Raw genomic sequence first — 16,109 nt, forward strand, 5'->3', positions numbered from 1 at the left:
CCACAATAGAGGGTGACAGAGGCCAAAACTCCATTAGTGCCCAAGACCCTGCAACGGTAAGAAACTGATTTGATGAAACATATTCAAGTGGGTTCAGAGACAAATTACACCCTGTATTGGAGAGGAAATCCATTCCTAAGTGTCTATCAAATTGATAAAAGAAGAAAAAATAAATAAAAACACCTCTTTCCCTATCCTCTAATCTAGAGGTCATTAATGATCTGCGTGTATGATGCGATGTCCTCCGGTCAGACATACAGAGAGAATCCATACCAATGGTTCACCCATTCCTAATCTTCCTCTGCATGTGAAAGGAGAGCAAACCCTTCATCCATTTCTCCAGGATGCACCTTCCCAAGACAAACTGCAGAAACATTTCTTGAATCCTAAAGGCCAACCTGTTTGATGTTGATGACCAGGACAATTATTACATCCCAGTTGTAATTTTTATGCATGTATAGAAGCACTTAATTCTGTACAAATCCTGTACTCTTAGTTGAAAAAATGATTTCACATAACAAGCTCTGTGCACTGATTAACTGTGCACTGATTAACAGGAAAAAACATTAACTGCAGCCTTCCCCTTCTTTCTTTGGAGGGCTCAAACAAGAACCCAAAGGTCTGTACAAGATGTGTTTGTCGTCTCTTTCACACCATGCTATTTCAATCTTAAATTGTGTTTATCAGATCTCATTCTCCCCCTGGTCTCTGTCACTCCCAACAATGATTTCAGTTTAGACTGCGTGAAAGAAGTACAGAACATGAGAAAAACAGACCTAGTAATTCTGAAACTACATGCAGTAGGCTGCAATGAGTGCGTGCTTTGATTTGCAGTAGGGTACCCACTCAGGACTAAAGAACCCCATACACCTTTTATCCTTCAGAAGAACCACACATCTGAAAAAAATACTTCGGCTTCACATCTGAAGAAAATACCATGTTACTGCTGCATTTCTTGTCAGAAGTAACTGAATGCCATTCCTGCACAACCTGTAATCTGAGTGCTACGCAGTGGCTTCATTTGCAGAAGCGAAACTTCAAGTATGCCACTGCAGTCATCACGATAGCATATGACCATCTTCAGTGATGTGACTAACTTCTCTCACAGAAGTACATTTAGAATAGAAACTCTATGGAAGCATGTTATTATCATAATATGTTTCTAATTGGTATGTTTTATTTCAATCTATTGTAAATGTTCCTGCTGACCAATTTATTCTGAAGCTTTTAAGAAAAAAAGGGCTAGATAAATTAATGACCGTTTCAGTGGAATACCTTGTAAACCACCCCATTTTTTTCAAAATCCTAACTCCATGTATGAGCATGACTTTCTGAAATTTTGATCTAACACAGGGGATTGTCCACCAAAAAAATCTGAACCATGTTTTCAAGTAACAGAAGCCTATAACAGGCAAGTAGACTGTAAACAAAGGGAAAAAGAGTGCTGCCAACAACAGTTTTATGGAGGCTAGCAGTATCTGGTGTTTTTTGTAAAGTTCAGGCTTCTAAAGTCAGGATATTAACATAAAATAAATCCAACTTGCATCAAGGTTTGGTTTCAGCCCAGTGATGTGGAAGCAAGCTTGAAAATTTGATTTCTTAAACACAGAAACTAAAGACATTAAGGCATGAAATTAAAAACAAATTCTATTCATTTTAATAACACTCTCAGGATTGATTCTCAAGTCACATCACTGACACTTGGAGTTGGAAATTGTTCAGCTATTATTTACTTGCTATTCATATAAAGATCTACATATTATTGTTGTCCTGCTCGAGACATTACAGAAAGGAAATGTGAGTGTGCCCTTAAAAGCACATTTCAAAAAAAAAGACCTTATGGTTTTCTACCAACGCTTCAGACAATTACCTTATACAGTTTTGGCTCTTCATAAATCTCAGGAAAATGAAGTCTGCTGGCAGCATAATTCTTGGGCCTGGCTTCCAACTGATGACACGTCCTCCTTTCTGACTCTACTGCCTACCTGAGCTGCTTGCTTAATGTCTGATTCTTTACTGCCATATTAATTCATCTCTGTAACCTTCTCCCTGTACCTAATGTCATGGAGAACGTGATCTTAACACCGAAGGTCTTGCATACTTTTTTATAACTTCAGGAGTTCGCTGCTGTTCTGAATACTCTTCCTTCTCTATCTTTTCCTATTTATTACTTGTTGCAGCCTTGGATTCTGCATGCAGTCAGTGCATCTGTACTGTTTTTACCATCACATCACTAAGAATGGAAGGTTTTCTGCTATCACAAATATCCTTTACATACTGAAATAGGTAGTAGCCAGTATTAGTGAGGGATTTCTCCAAAATTACTATTGGCATTACACACATTGCTGCTGCAAGACTGAAAATATGGACAGCCTCCTGCCTTGCCAGTCAATTTCTAAATAACAAGAGAACAAACTCTGGAGGATTCTACAGTCTCTGATCAAATTTAAAATAGATTGCTGTGATAAATACTGGAGGCAGTGATGGGACTTAAAATCATCAAAGCGATCTAAAAATAACCAACTAGCAGCTTGCAGCCACTTGATTTCAATTTATAGTTTAAATAATTGAGAGTTCTAACTATTTCCACATTGCATGTTTGACTTCCTGCTTTTTACACTGTTGTAGCTCTCGTGACATTTACCAGAAGAAAGGAATGCTGCCCATCTCTCCTTCACCTAGGGGACAAATAAAAAGAATGCTTCCGATATTTAAAACTACAAAAATCATGGCTTGTTCTTCTGTAGGAGTCAGAAATCTGGGGAAAGAGGACAGGAAAGAGGTATTCTTACAGTTATTGAATGCTTTTTGTGGTTTAGGTTGGAAGGGATCAGCTAGTTTCAACCTCCCTGCTGTGGGCATGGACATCTTCCACTAGAAGAGGGTTGCTAGAACTATGCTTCCACTCAATTAGGTTGCTCAAAGCCCCATCCAACCTGAACATTTTAAGGGATGGGGCATCCACAGCTTCTCTGGGCAACCTGTTCCAGCGCCTCACCAGTGTTCTCTGTGAGATGTCTTTTTTGCCTGCAATAGTGCAAAGCTCAACTTTGCAGTGGGAAGTGCTGCGCTTAGAAAATGACATCACAGTTTTCTGAGCTCTTTTTGAACAGCTCCAGCAGTTTAAAGGGAGGATAGGTCTGTGAGCAAAATGCTTCCTAGGACTCAGAACACAGAGTGTTGCTGTTACAGCTCTTCAGAGTCCTCACACGGACACATCTATGTTAACAGGACATAGAGCAACTGAGTTAGCAATGAATAACTCACAAGCACGCACACAAATAAAACTAATATTATCACTTCACATACCCCGTGCCACTAGTACACTAACCTACCATCAACTAAGCCTACAGGTACACCGAGGAAGATGTTACCTCGTATAATGAAGTTCCTCAGTTTTGTAAAGCAAGTACTTCACTGCTGCTTTTTAAGAAAGGAGAAAGGAAACCTTTAAACCGCCTCTCTGCAAGGTGCTCTTTACATTTGCCCCAAAGCTTCCATGTTTGTCGTAAGAAAGGAGATGTGAGGCAGACACTGCAGCAAAGAGACTGAATGCAAAGGATGGAATGTGAGGAATTCCAAAGGCTTTGCACATTCTATATTGCAAATAATTGCATGCTACAGATACTGCTTTTTAACACCAGGGTTTGTTTTTTGGCATCACGCTGATGATTCCTGCCAGTGATGCTTTCCATGCTAACTTGTCTCCCGTCTGTCATAATCAGAAGGTAGAACATTTTCATCTCAGTCTGTCCTTGAACAGGAACGGCAGCCTCAGCTTCATCAGGAATTCAGTGGAGGAAATGAACCTCTCTCTTATCAGTACTCTTGACAGTTACTGATAAGTTGTCTTGTTCCCCTTGTTCTCTTCAGTGCAGCTCTTAAGTTTGGATTATTTTTTCCCTGTACTATCAGATACAGAAAAGTATTTATTTCTGAGCTATTGGCTGTGCCTTTTGGCATCAGGCTGGTACACTTGCATTTTCCTGCTCAAAGTATCGGGTAAGTATGGCAGAAATTAGAACCAAAACTTCCTACTCAGACTTTGTGAATTGAATTCTCATGCCAATATTTAGATTATCAGGTACCTCCTGCCCTACTTAGGAATCACAAGCCCATTTAAAAATGGCCTTAACTGACAACAAAGGAGTTACATGGAATAGAATACACAGGTCGGAGAAAAATCACTGAGATGGCCTCTACCCTATGAAGTAAACTGGTTCAAAACCAAAACACTATTTCATTCCATACAGAAAGGCAACCTTTTGGGTAGATCACAGTTAAAGGTGATTCTGCTCTGTGTAGCAACCCAGGAAGTTCTCAGATTTAAGCTTTTCCACAATGTCTAAACAGACTGCTTGTGTCAATGGAGGTCAAGCAGAGACCTCAGTTATTTTTTTTTTCCAGTATCTTCTGAATTTGTCATTTCAGACACACTATCTTATTTAACAGTTCTTGGTGGAATATGGAGCCCTCATGTCATCCTAGGATTTTCACACTCAACAAGCAAAATCAAGTGGCTTAAGGGGATACCTAGAACAATACCAGCTTTGCAGTGAAAACTATTGTGCTGGTGCCTTTTCTCCTTGTTCTGCATGTTCTACTAAAATCCTAGAATCATTTGGGTTGGAAAAGGCCCTTAATATCATCAGGTCCAACCATCAACCTAACACTACGAACTTCATCACCAAACCACATCCCTTAGTGCCATGTCTGCATGACTCTTAAATACCTCGAGGGATGCGGGCTACACAACTTCCCCCATAGGCAGCCTGTTCCAATGCCTAACCACCCTTTCCACGAAGAAACTCTTCCTAACATTCAATTTAAACCTCCCCTGGTGCAACTTGAGAATGTTTCCTCATGCTCTACTTGTCACCTCAGAAAAGAGAGCAACCTCCTCCTCACTGCAACCTCCTTTCAGGTAGTTGTAGAGAGTGATGAGATCTCCCAGCAGCTTCCTCTTCTGCAGACCAAGCAACCCCAGTTCCACCTCAGCCGCTCCTCACAACAATTGTTTTTCTAAGCCCTTCACCAGCTCCGTTGCTCTTTTCTGCACACACGCAAGCAACTCAGTATCTTTCTTGTAGTGAGGGGCACAAACCTGAACACAGTATTTCCACACTTCAGCAATTCCGTAACTTCTATCTCTTCAAATCAAGGCAGTACCAAAGCCATCAGTTCTTTACAATGTATCTGCTGCAACATTCAAGTTAAAACATTTCCCTGGAGTGGTATACTCATCATTGTCCTATACCTTGCCAATTTATTTTCATCATTTCACCAACTCTGCTCTTCCCTTTGCATGCATAACTCATACTAATGTAATATGTCACATTGCAAAGCTATGGTTTTGTACACTTAGTATCTGCACAGATGAGAAATGTACCAAAAAGGCACTGAATCAGGACACAGCTGCAGGGGCAACATAGATGAGTTTCAAATCCACCATTCTGTCAGAGATTGAGGGTACATCAAGAGGATGGCTCACATTAACAACAATGGACAAGTCATTTTCTAGGGGCTCCTTAAGCCACCCATCACTGGGCTTTTGTGCCATAACTAAATCAAAACTGATCCTACCAACATTTTCAGCTCTCTAAAATATTATAATCTCTAATGTGTGCAAATTGTGATGGCAAGTGTTGGGGCTGGGCTTTTTTTTTTCTTTAAAGGTGAGGGTGAATGAACACAACCCCGGAGCATATTTGTAATAGGAGGCCTCTAAGCACAGGCAAATGTGACTTTGCCCTTCAGCTGCACCTGCGTTTATATTTCCCAAAAATACCTTGATTTGATGAGTCATCCCCAAAAGCTTTGCCTCAAGGAAAAAGTCTTCCAAGAACTACAAGTCTGATATGCACTTCTAAAAACTGTATCTTTAGGATCTCTCCTTCTGGGAGTACTGGTATGGGGATGATATTTACACTAGTTCTGGCCCCTAAGCAAGCCAGATATAGTGAGGAACTTTCTTTTTCCTTTAGACTAGCATACATAGTGCTCCAGCAATTAAAAAGACTGAAGTCTTCATCATTTACTTCGTGGTTTTCTCCCTCATTCCACATTAAGTCTAAGGCCCATGGTAAAAATTCATGTCCTTATTTGTGCAATGCATCTGTGCAAATACATATGCGTAAATATCTGTGCTAATTACTGAGGTTAGTAATGTCTAAACAGAGCCCATTAACTCTAAAACCTGTAGTAGCTTGTCAGTGCAGTGTCAGGCACTGAGATCATACAGAGAAGACAAACATGTTTCAAAACTGGTAAATCATAGACTGTTTTTTGAAATTCCCAAGCACCACCAATATCCCCTTCTGGATAACACATAAATTAGTATTCAAGACACCACAGCGCATTCAAATAATTACAATATATGGCATGGATGTGCTGATTGATGTCTACTTTCCTAGTGTCTGACAATTATAATACTCCACCAGAGAGTGCAACAGTGATTTCTGTATGACATTTCGGGCCTAGTGTTTTTGTCTGTGCACAGTCTGCTGGAATGGCTTCACTTCAGAATCACTGTCCATAGGAAACGACAAACTCTGCAAACATAAAACATATAAAATGAACATATACAGTACAGCAAGATTCATCCTAGAAACTGAAGCATGGATCTCCATCAGATCTAAAACAAAATATTATCCAGATGAAGCCCTAATATGGTATGCAAGAATGAGAACCATGCCTTTATTCCTAACTATTAATTGGAGATGAAAATAAAAAAAAAAAAAGTATCTGAAAGACAAAGTGAGTTGCAAGATTAATCCTTTCCAGGAAAGAATTTTTCCACATGCTGTAATTTTCTGGGTCATATTTTCCCCTCCTCTACAGCAACTCTTCCCCAGAAGCACCATTTCTGGGGAGGATATTCAATTTTAAAATGCTATTTTTGCCTTACGGAAGATCAAAAGGCGCTATGCACCCTTGAAAGTGTAACTCTCATTTGGATACAGGAGTTTGTTTTTATGCTGCTATTCCAAATGTAGACCTAAGTGCCCTGTGATCAAAAGCAGTCTCTATCTCAGCCCTGAGGGGCTCAAGTACTTACATGGAAAAAGGCCAAGCAGCAATTCTTTGCCTGCCTTTGTGGAAGAGCTGGTGATTTCAACCTATTTAAAAAACGTCCTGTTAAAAACAGTCTCCAGAAACAGCATGTGCAGTTTCTCAGTGGAAAGCTAAACAGATGTGTGTCAGACAAAATGAGTCTAGGGGAGGAACCATTTTGTGCTCAAGGAAGTGACCCTGACAGATAGGGAATTGGCCACTCAGCAGAGCCGCTGAATACCATTTGTGCATCTGCTCTAGTAAAAAAACTCTACATACTCTACATTCAATCCCCAAGGCTGTTGCAATCATTGCTAAGTGATGAATGTGTTACAGGTTTCCTTGTCCTCTTGGTCTAGAAAAGTGCTCAGAAACCAAGCTTCATCACTAACAGCTTGCAACTATTGCTCCTCACAGTTTTGGGGATCAAGTAATATGAAAACCAGAATGGAACAACAGACTTGTAAATAACATACTTGGGCACCTGTAATGTAATGTAACCCACTTTGGTGCAGTTTAAGAAAAAAAAATGGACTGGAAAAACATTACACTTTGAAACCATTTTTTTATGGATAAAAGGTGTATAGTAGTGTAGCATGAGCCTTCACAAACGGAAAGACACAAATGCAAAGTGAAAAATGCAGAGAAGTTCTCCCAGAACGTTCTCCAGTGTAGATAATGTGCTGATTTTCAGGGGTGTTTGGTGTTTCTTTTGTTTTTGAGAAAGGATTCATCCCAGCAAGAGCAGTGAATGAAAGTGCAGATGCATTGGGGAAGCTAATCAAGCCCAGATTCTGCTGTCACTTACTATGAGGCACTTTGGATCTGCAGCTGGAAACAGCAGTGATCAATAATGATGGTGGCAACGGTGGAGACTAGAGAAAAGGTCAGAGCAAGTCAACCCAAGAGAGGACTGCATCCTGGGTACCAAAACAAATTGGCAAGACACTACTGGGTACCGAGCACTGACCATTCAGTCAGGTATCTGAGTGGGAGCTGATGCCTCTGGAAAATAAGATTCTCTTTTAACTTGCGGTTCAACTGCTATGGAGCAGGGATTTTTTTGCTCTGCCACTGTACACCAGCTGGCTGATGCTTTAGGAGAGATACCAAATACCCATAAATTTTAGGTACTACTGTCAAATCAGACCCCAAATGCTTGCACATGATCCTACAAGGACTTGGAGCACATATCAAAATTATTATTGGATTAGCATTCACCCTTTTGACTGTTTCTTGTTTGCATGCTCCAGTTTTATTTGCATCAGCTGTCCCCGAAGGATGACAGTGTACACAGTCAAATACACTTATAGTTTTTCTGGAAGTAAGCCAAGCAGACATCATCCCAAAAGGTAACATTTGATAATTATTATTTAATTGCTACTTTCAGTTCTAATCCCCTCTAGACTGTAAAAGCAATGCTTATCCAACCAGGTAGCATGTAGCTTCCACAGCCAACTACTGTTCACCAATGAACTTGATTATCGAGTACAGATCATCAAATGTGCTATATAAAGCATTCATCTCATTCAAAGCACTCAATCAAGTTACTTGCTGCTGGTGGGCTCTATAATAATCTAGTCAAATTCAGTACTCACCCTTGACTGCCAGACTGAAGTCGGGACTCCACTTACTGGCATGGATTCATGAAGTCGGGCATAAGGAAGGAAGAGGACAATGAAATGGTATTATCTTCCCCTCTGCAGCTCTGCAAAGGCACTCTCAAACACCAAGATGAATAAAACTGATCTCAAATGAAGCTGTAGCCTCCCAGAAGAGCTTCTTGGCCACAAGGCTCTTTGTGACTAACAGTTATGTAGTTTTGACAAAGTGGAATATCATTAGCAAGAGAGAACAATGTTGGCTAAGGCACTTCATTGGAAAGTAAGAGAGATGCTTGGCACTTTCTGCAGTACTGCCCACAGAATGCTTCTTGCTGCTTCAAAACAATCCAGGAACAAGAAGGTCTTCCCATCTTTCCTACAATGAATAAAATAGAATCTTGTTCAGCACCTCAGAGAGATTGTACTGCATGGCCTAGTAGCAAATGTATTAACCCTAAGGAGAAGGCACACCAATAGATTCCTGTATTGCTGGAGAGTGTTTGAAGGCAAAGGATTAAAATACTCTTTACTTTTAAATTGATTGGGATACATTAGAGAGCTGGAAACAAGCATAACCTGCAGTCAGATTAGTATCAAGTCTTTGAAGACACACTTTAATTTGCAAGGAAAATAGATTTATTGAAATATAGTAAATTATGATATACTTATGTATGAAATGAAGAAAGTTTTTTTTGCCTTTTTTTTTTTTTGTTAGATACTAACCTTGGATTATTGGCTAGGCCTTACATACACACATGGTATAGCAACTGATGACCCCACGGAGAATGCAATTAGCTAAAATAAAAGCATTTAAACAACGAAGGGAACGGTACCATACAAAACAGTACAGCCAGACCATTGGGACTACATGCATATGATAAGGTCATAATAGGAAAATAATTATCATCAAACTATCTATGCTGGAAAAGACCTTTAAGATCACCAAGTCCAACCACCAACCTGACCTACAAAGTCCCATTATTAAAACATGACCTTTAGTGCCATGCCCACATATCTGTTAAGTACCTCCAGGAATGGGGACCCCACCACTGCCCCAGGCAGCCTATTCCTATCTTTGACTACCCCCTCCATGAAAAATATCCAATATTCCTGATATCCTTCCTGATATCCAAAAAAAACCTCCCCTGGCACAACTTGAGACCGTTTCCCTGCACCCCATCACTTGTCACCTGAAATTATATTGCTAACCTTTTCCTATATAACACATATGAAGTCTTTAGATTAGGCCATTTCTTCTCATCACTAACTTTCTTAAAACTATTGTAAATTCTTTTCTATTCAGTAAGAGTATGTTTCTTTAGGCATAGGCACTTATTTATCCTTGGGCTTCAGAGAACCATAGAATGGCTTGGGTTGGAAGGGACCTCAAAGATCCACTAGTTCCAAAACCCCTGCCATAGGAAGGGACCCCACCCACTAGATCAGGTTGCTCAGGGCCTCCCTCATCTAACCTGGTATTAAACATCTCCAAAGATGGGGCATCCATAGCCTCTCTGGGCAGCCTGTTCCAGTGCCATGCCACACTCTGAGTAAAGAACTTCCCCCTAACATCTAACATAAATCTCTCTTTTAGTTTAAAAACCATTCCCTGACAATATATGATTGAGCAAAGAGTTGCTATCCATCTTTTTTAAAAGTACCCTTCAAGCAATGAAAGGTCAAAATAACGTCGCTCCAGAACCTTCAAGGTCTCAATTGCAGGGCCCAAGGCCTGCTTTTGGGCCCAAACACCCATTTGAATGGACCAAAGCATAACTGTAGGGTTCAAGCCGCAACTAAAGACTCCAAAGACCCAGGGTCCAGGCACAAAGCCTCAGCCTCACCTTCAGGACCAGGCCCCACAACCCTCCCAATCCCTCCCCATTTTAAGTGTTCAAAGCCTCATTAGTAGGCCCCCGTCTTTCCTTTGGAGGCTCCAAAGCCTTCCTTCTTTTAAGGCTCCACAACCTCCTCTTGGCATCCCAAGTCTTCTTCTGATCACCTAAACCCTCAATTTGCAGGCCCACGGCCTCCCTTTTAGGGACCAAGCCCTTTTGTTCAGGGCCCCGAGTATGCTGTCTGGAGCAAAGCTGGCTTTTTATTGCTTACACCCTCACTTTTATGGCCCAGGCTGTCATCTTCAGGGCACAATGCCCTTTTTCAGGGACCACAGGTTCACTGTAGGGTGCAGAGCCGCATTTTTTGGCGTCCAAAGCCTTATTTGAGACGAAAGCCCCTGCTTTTTTAGGTCCCAAAGCCTCACATTAGGAGGCAAACCCTCAATTTTAGGGCCCAAAGCCTCCTTTTACGGCCCAAGCACCCATTTCGAGGGAACAAAATATCATTTTAGGGTCCAGGCCGTGAGCCAGAGACTCCAAAGGCCCAGGGTCCAGGCCCAAAGCCTCAGCCTCACCTTCAGGACCAGGCCCCACAACCCTCCCAATCCCTCCCCATTTTAAATGTTCAAAGCCTCATTTGTAGGCCCCCGTCTTTCCTTTGGAGGCTCCAAAGCCTTCCTTCTTTTAAGGCTCCACAACCTCCTCTTGGCATCCCAAGTCTTCTTCTGGTCGCCTAAACCCTCAGTTTGCAGGTCCACGACATCCACTTTAGGGACCAAGCCCTTTTGTTCAGGGCCCTGAGTCTGCTGTCTGGAGCCAAAGCGGGTTTTTATTGCTTACACCCTCAATTTTATGGCCCAGGCTGTCATCTTCAGGGCACAATGCCCTTTTTTAGGGACCACAGGTTCACTGTAAGGTGCAGAGCTGCCTTTTCAGGATGCAAAGCCTTATTTGAGACGAAAGCCCCTGCTTTTTTAGGTCCCAAAGCCTCACGCCAGGAGGCAAACCCTCAATTTTAGGGCCCAAACACCCATTTTGAGGGACTAAACATTTTAGAACATCATTTTAGAGTCCAGACCGTGAGCCAGAGACTCCAAAGGCCCAGGGTCTAGGCCCAAAGCCTCAGTCTCACCTTCAGAACCAGGCCCAACAACCCTCCCTATCCCTCCCCATTTTAAATGTTCAAAGCCTCATTACTAGGCCCCCGTCTTTCCTTTGGAGGCTACAAAGCCTTCCTTCTTTTCAGGCTCCACAACCTCCTCTTGGCATACCAAGTCTTCTTCTGGTCGCCTAAACCCTCAGTTCGCAGGCCCACGACCTCCACTTTAGGGACCAAGCCCTTTTGTTCAGGGCCCTGAGTCTGCTGTTTGGAGCCAAAGCGGGTTTTTATTGCTTACACCCTCACTTTTATGGCCCAGGCTGTCATCTTCAGGGCACAATGCACATTTTTAGGGACCACGGGTTCACAGTAAGGTGCAGAGCTGCCTTTTCAGGGTGCAAAGCCTTATTTGAGAGGAAAGCCCCTGCTTTTTTAGGTCCCAAAGCCTCTCGCTAGCAGACAAACCCCCAATTTTAGGGCCCAAAGTCTACTTTTAAGGCCCAAACACCCATTTCGAGGGACTAAACCATCATTTTAGGGTCTAGGCCACAAGCAAGAGACTCCAAAGGCCCAGGGTCCAGGCCCAAAGCCTCAGCCTCACCTTCAGGACCAGGCCCAACAACCCTCCCCAATCCCTCCCCATTTTAAACGTTCAAAGCCTCATTAGTAGGCCCCCGTCTTTCCTTTGGAGGCTCCAAAGCCTTCTTTTAAGGCTCCACAACCTCCTCTTGGCATCCCAAGTCTTCTTCTGGTCGCCTAAACCCTCAGTTTGCAGGCCCACGACATCCACTTTAGGGACCAAGCCCTTTTGTTCAGGGCCCTGAATCTGCTGTCTGGAGCCAAAGCGGGTTTTTATTGCTTACACCCTCACTTTTATAGCCCAGGCTGTCATCTTCAGGGCACAATGCCCTTTTTTAGAGACCACAGGTTCACTGTAAGGTGCAGAGCCGCATTTTTTGGCGTCCAAAGCCTTATTTGAGACGAAAGCCCCTGCTTTTTTAGGTCCCAAAGCCTCACGCTAGGAGGCAAACCCTCAATTTTAGGGCCCAAAGCCTCCTTTTAGGGCACAAACACCCATGTTGAGGGAACAAAATATCATTTTAGGGTCCAGGCCACGAGCCAGAGACTCCAAAGGCCCAGGGTCCAGGCCCAAAGCCTCAGCCTCACCTTTAGGACCAGGCCCAACAACCCTCCCAATCCCTCCCCATTTTAAATGTTCAAAGCCTCATTACTAAGCCCCCGTCTTTCCTTTGGAGGCTACAAAGCCTTCCTTCTTTTCAGGCTCCACAACCTCCTCTTGGCATACCAAGTCTTCTTCTGATCACCTAAACCCTCAGTTTGCAGGCCCACAGCCTCCCTTTTAGGGACCAAGCCCTGTTGTTCAGGGCCCCGAGTCTGCTGTCTGGAGCAAAGCTGGCTTTTTATTGCTTACACCCTCACTTTTATGGCCCAGGCTGTCATCTTCAGGGCACAATGCCCATTTTCAGGGACCACAGGTTCACTGTAAGGTGCAGAGCTGCATTTTTTGGCATGCAAAGCCTTACTTGAGAGGAAAGCCCCTGCTTTTTTAGGTCCCAAAGCCTCACGCCAGGAGGCAAACCCTCAATTTTAGGGCCCAAACACCCATTCTGAGGGACTAAACATTTTAGGACATCATTTTAGAGTCCAGGCCGTGAGCCAGAGACTCCAAAGGGCCCAGGGTCCAGGCCCAAAGCCTCAGCCTCACCTTTAGGACCAGGCCCCACAACCCTCCCAATCTCTCCCCATTTTAAATGTTCAAAGCCTCATTAGTAGGCCCCCGTCTTTCCTTTGGAGGCTACAAAGCCTTCTTTTCAGGCTCCACAACCTCCTCTTTGCATACCAAGTCTTCTTCTGATCGCCTAAACCCTCAGTTTGCAGGCCCATGGCCTCCCTTTTAGGGACCAAGCCCTTTTGTTCAGGGCCCCGAGTATGCTGTCTGGAGCAAAGCTGGCTTTTTATTGCTTACACCCTCACTTTTATGGCCCAGGCTGTCATCTTCAGGGCACAATGCCCTTTTTCAGGGACCACGGGTTCACTGTAAGGTGCAGAGCTGCCTTTTCAGGGTGCAAAGCCTTATTTGAGAGGAAAGCCCCTGCTTTTTTAGGTCCCAAAGCCTCACGCTAGGAGGCAAACCCTCAATTTTAGGGCCCAAAGCCTCCTTTTAGGGCCCAAACACCCATTTCGAGGGAACAAAATATCATTTTAGGGTCCAGGCCACGAGCCAGAGACTCCAAAGGCCCAGGGTCCAGGCCCAAAGCCTCAGCCTCACCTTCAGGACCAGGCCCCACAACCCTCCCAATCTCTCCCCATTTTAAATGTTCAAAGCCTCATTAGTAGGCCCCCGTCTTTCCTTTGGAGGCTCCAAAGCCTTCTTTTCAGGCTCCACAACCTCCTCTTGGCATATCAAGTCTTCTTCTGATCGCCTAAACCCTCAGTTTGCAGGCCCATGGCCTCCCTTTTAGGGACCAAGCCCTTTTGTTCAGGGCCCCGAGTATGCTGTCTGGAGCAAAGCTGGCTTTTTATTGCTTACACCCTCAATTTTATGGCCCAGGCTGTCATCTTCAGGGCACAATGCCCTTTTTTAGGGACCACGGGTTCACTGTAAGGTGCAGAGCTGCCTTTTCAGGATGCAAAGCCTTATTTGAGACGAAAGCCCCTGCTTTTTTAGGTCCCAAAGCCTCACGCCAGGAGGCAAACCCTCAATTTTAGGGCCCAAACACCCATTTTGAGGGACTAAACATTTTAGAACATCATTTTAGAGTCCAGACCGTGAGCCAGAGACTCCAAAGGCCCAGGGTCTAGGCCCAAAGCCTCAGTCTCACCTTCAGAACCAGGCCCAACAACCCTCCCTATCCCTCCCCATTTTAAATGTTCAAAGCCTCATTACTAGGCCCCCGTCTTTCCTTTGGAGGCTACAAAGCCTTCCTTCTTTTCAGGCTCCACAACCTCCTCTTGGCATACCAAGTCTTCTTCTGGTCGCCTAAACCCTCAGTTTGCAGGCCCACGACCTCCACTTTAGGGACCAAGCCCTTTTGTTCAGGGCCCTGAGTCTGCTGTTTGGAGCCAAAGCGGGTTTTTATTGCTTACACCCTCACTTTTATGGCCCAGGCTGTCATCTTCAGGGCACAATGCCCATTTTTAGGGACCACGGGTTCACAGTAAGGTGCAGAGCTGCCTTTTCAGGGTGCAAAGCCTTATTTGAGACGAAAGCCCCTGCTTTTTTCGGTCCCAAAGCCTCTCGCTAGCAGACAAACCCTCAATTTTAGGGCCCAAAGCCTCCTTTTAGGGCACAAACACCCATGTTGAGGGAACAAAATATCATTTTAGGGTCCAGGCCACGAGCCAGAGACTCCAAAGGCCCAGGGTCCAGGCCCAAAGCCTCAGCCTCACCTTTAGGACCAGGCCCAACAACCCTCCCAATCCCTCCCCATTTTAAATGTTCAAAGCCTCATTACGAGGCCCCCGTCTTTCCTTTGGAGGCTCCAAAGCCTTCCTTCTTTTCAGGCTCCACAACCTCCTCTTGGCATACCAAGTCTTCTTCTGATCACCTAAACCCTCAGTTTGCAGGCCCACAGCCTCCCTTTTAGGGACCAAGCCCTTTTGTTCAGGGCCCCGAGTCTGCTGTCTGGAGCAAAGCTGGCTTTTTATTGCTTACACCCTCACTTTTATGGCCCAGGCTGTCATCTTCAGGGCACAATGCCCATTTTCAGGGACCACAGGTTCACTGTAAGGTGCAGAGCTGCATTTTTTGGCATGCAAAGCCTTACTTGAGAGGAAAGCCCCTGCTTTTTTAGGTCCCAAAGCCTCACGCCAGGAGGCAAACCCTCAATTTTAGGGCCCAAACACCCATTTTGAGGGACTAAACATTTTAGGACATCATTTTAGAGTCCAGGCCGTGAGCCAGAGACTCCAAAGGCCCAGGGTCCAGGCCCAAAGCCTCAGCCTCACCTTCAGGACCAGGCCCCACAACCCTCCCCAATCCCTCCCCATTTTAAATGTTCAAAGCCTCATTTGTAGGCCCCCGTCTTTCCTTTGGAGGCTCCAAAGCCTTCCTTCTTTTCAGGCTCCACAACCTCCTCTTAGCATCCCAAGTCTTCTTCTGATCGCCTAAACCCTCAGTTTGCAGGCCCACAGCCTCCCTTTTAGGGACCAAGCCCTTTTCTTCAGGGCCCCGAGTCTGCTGTTTGGAGCAAAGCTGGCTTTTTATTGCTTACACCCTCACTTTTATGGCCCAGGCTGTCATCTTCAGGGCACAATGCCCTTTTTCAGGGACCACGGGTTCACTGTAAGGTGCAGAGCTGCCTTTTCAGGGTGCAAAGCCTTATTTGAGATGAAAGCCCCTGCTTTTTTAGGTCCCAAACCCTGACGCCAGGAGGCAAACCCTCAATTTTAGGGCCCAAACACCCATTTTGAGGGACTAAATCATCATTTTAGGGTCTAGGCTGTGAGCCAGAGACTCCAAAGGCCCAGGGTCCAGGCCCAAAGCCTCAGCCT

The 16,109-nt window shown here is 44.3% G+C and overlaps 1 protein-coding gene across 1 annotated transcript in view; it reads right to left on the reverse strand.

Annotated features, from left to right (window-relative positions):
- The window catches only part of LOC308200488 (uncharacterized protein), a gene marked incomplete at its 5' end in the record, with an annotated part of 148,921 nt that overhangs the window by 36,543 nt on the left and 96,269 nt on the right, over positions 1–16,109 (reverse strand). The window contains one exon of the mRNA XM_080606352.1: positions 8,652–9,033. The remainder of the gene's footprint in view (positions 1–8,651; positions 9,034–16,109) is intronic.

This window comes from Anser brachyrhynchus (assembly GCF_964034855.1).
Source record: "Anser brachyrhynchus genome assembly, chromosome: 10".
Taxonomy (NCBI): Eukaryota; Metazoa; Chordata; class Aves; order Anseriformes; family Anatidae; genus Anser; species Anser brachyrhynchus.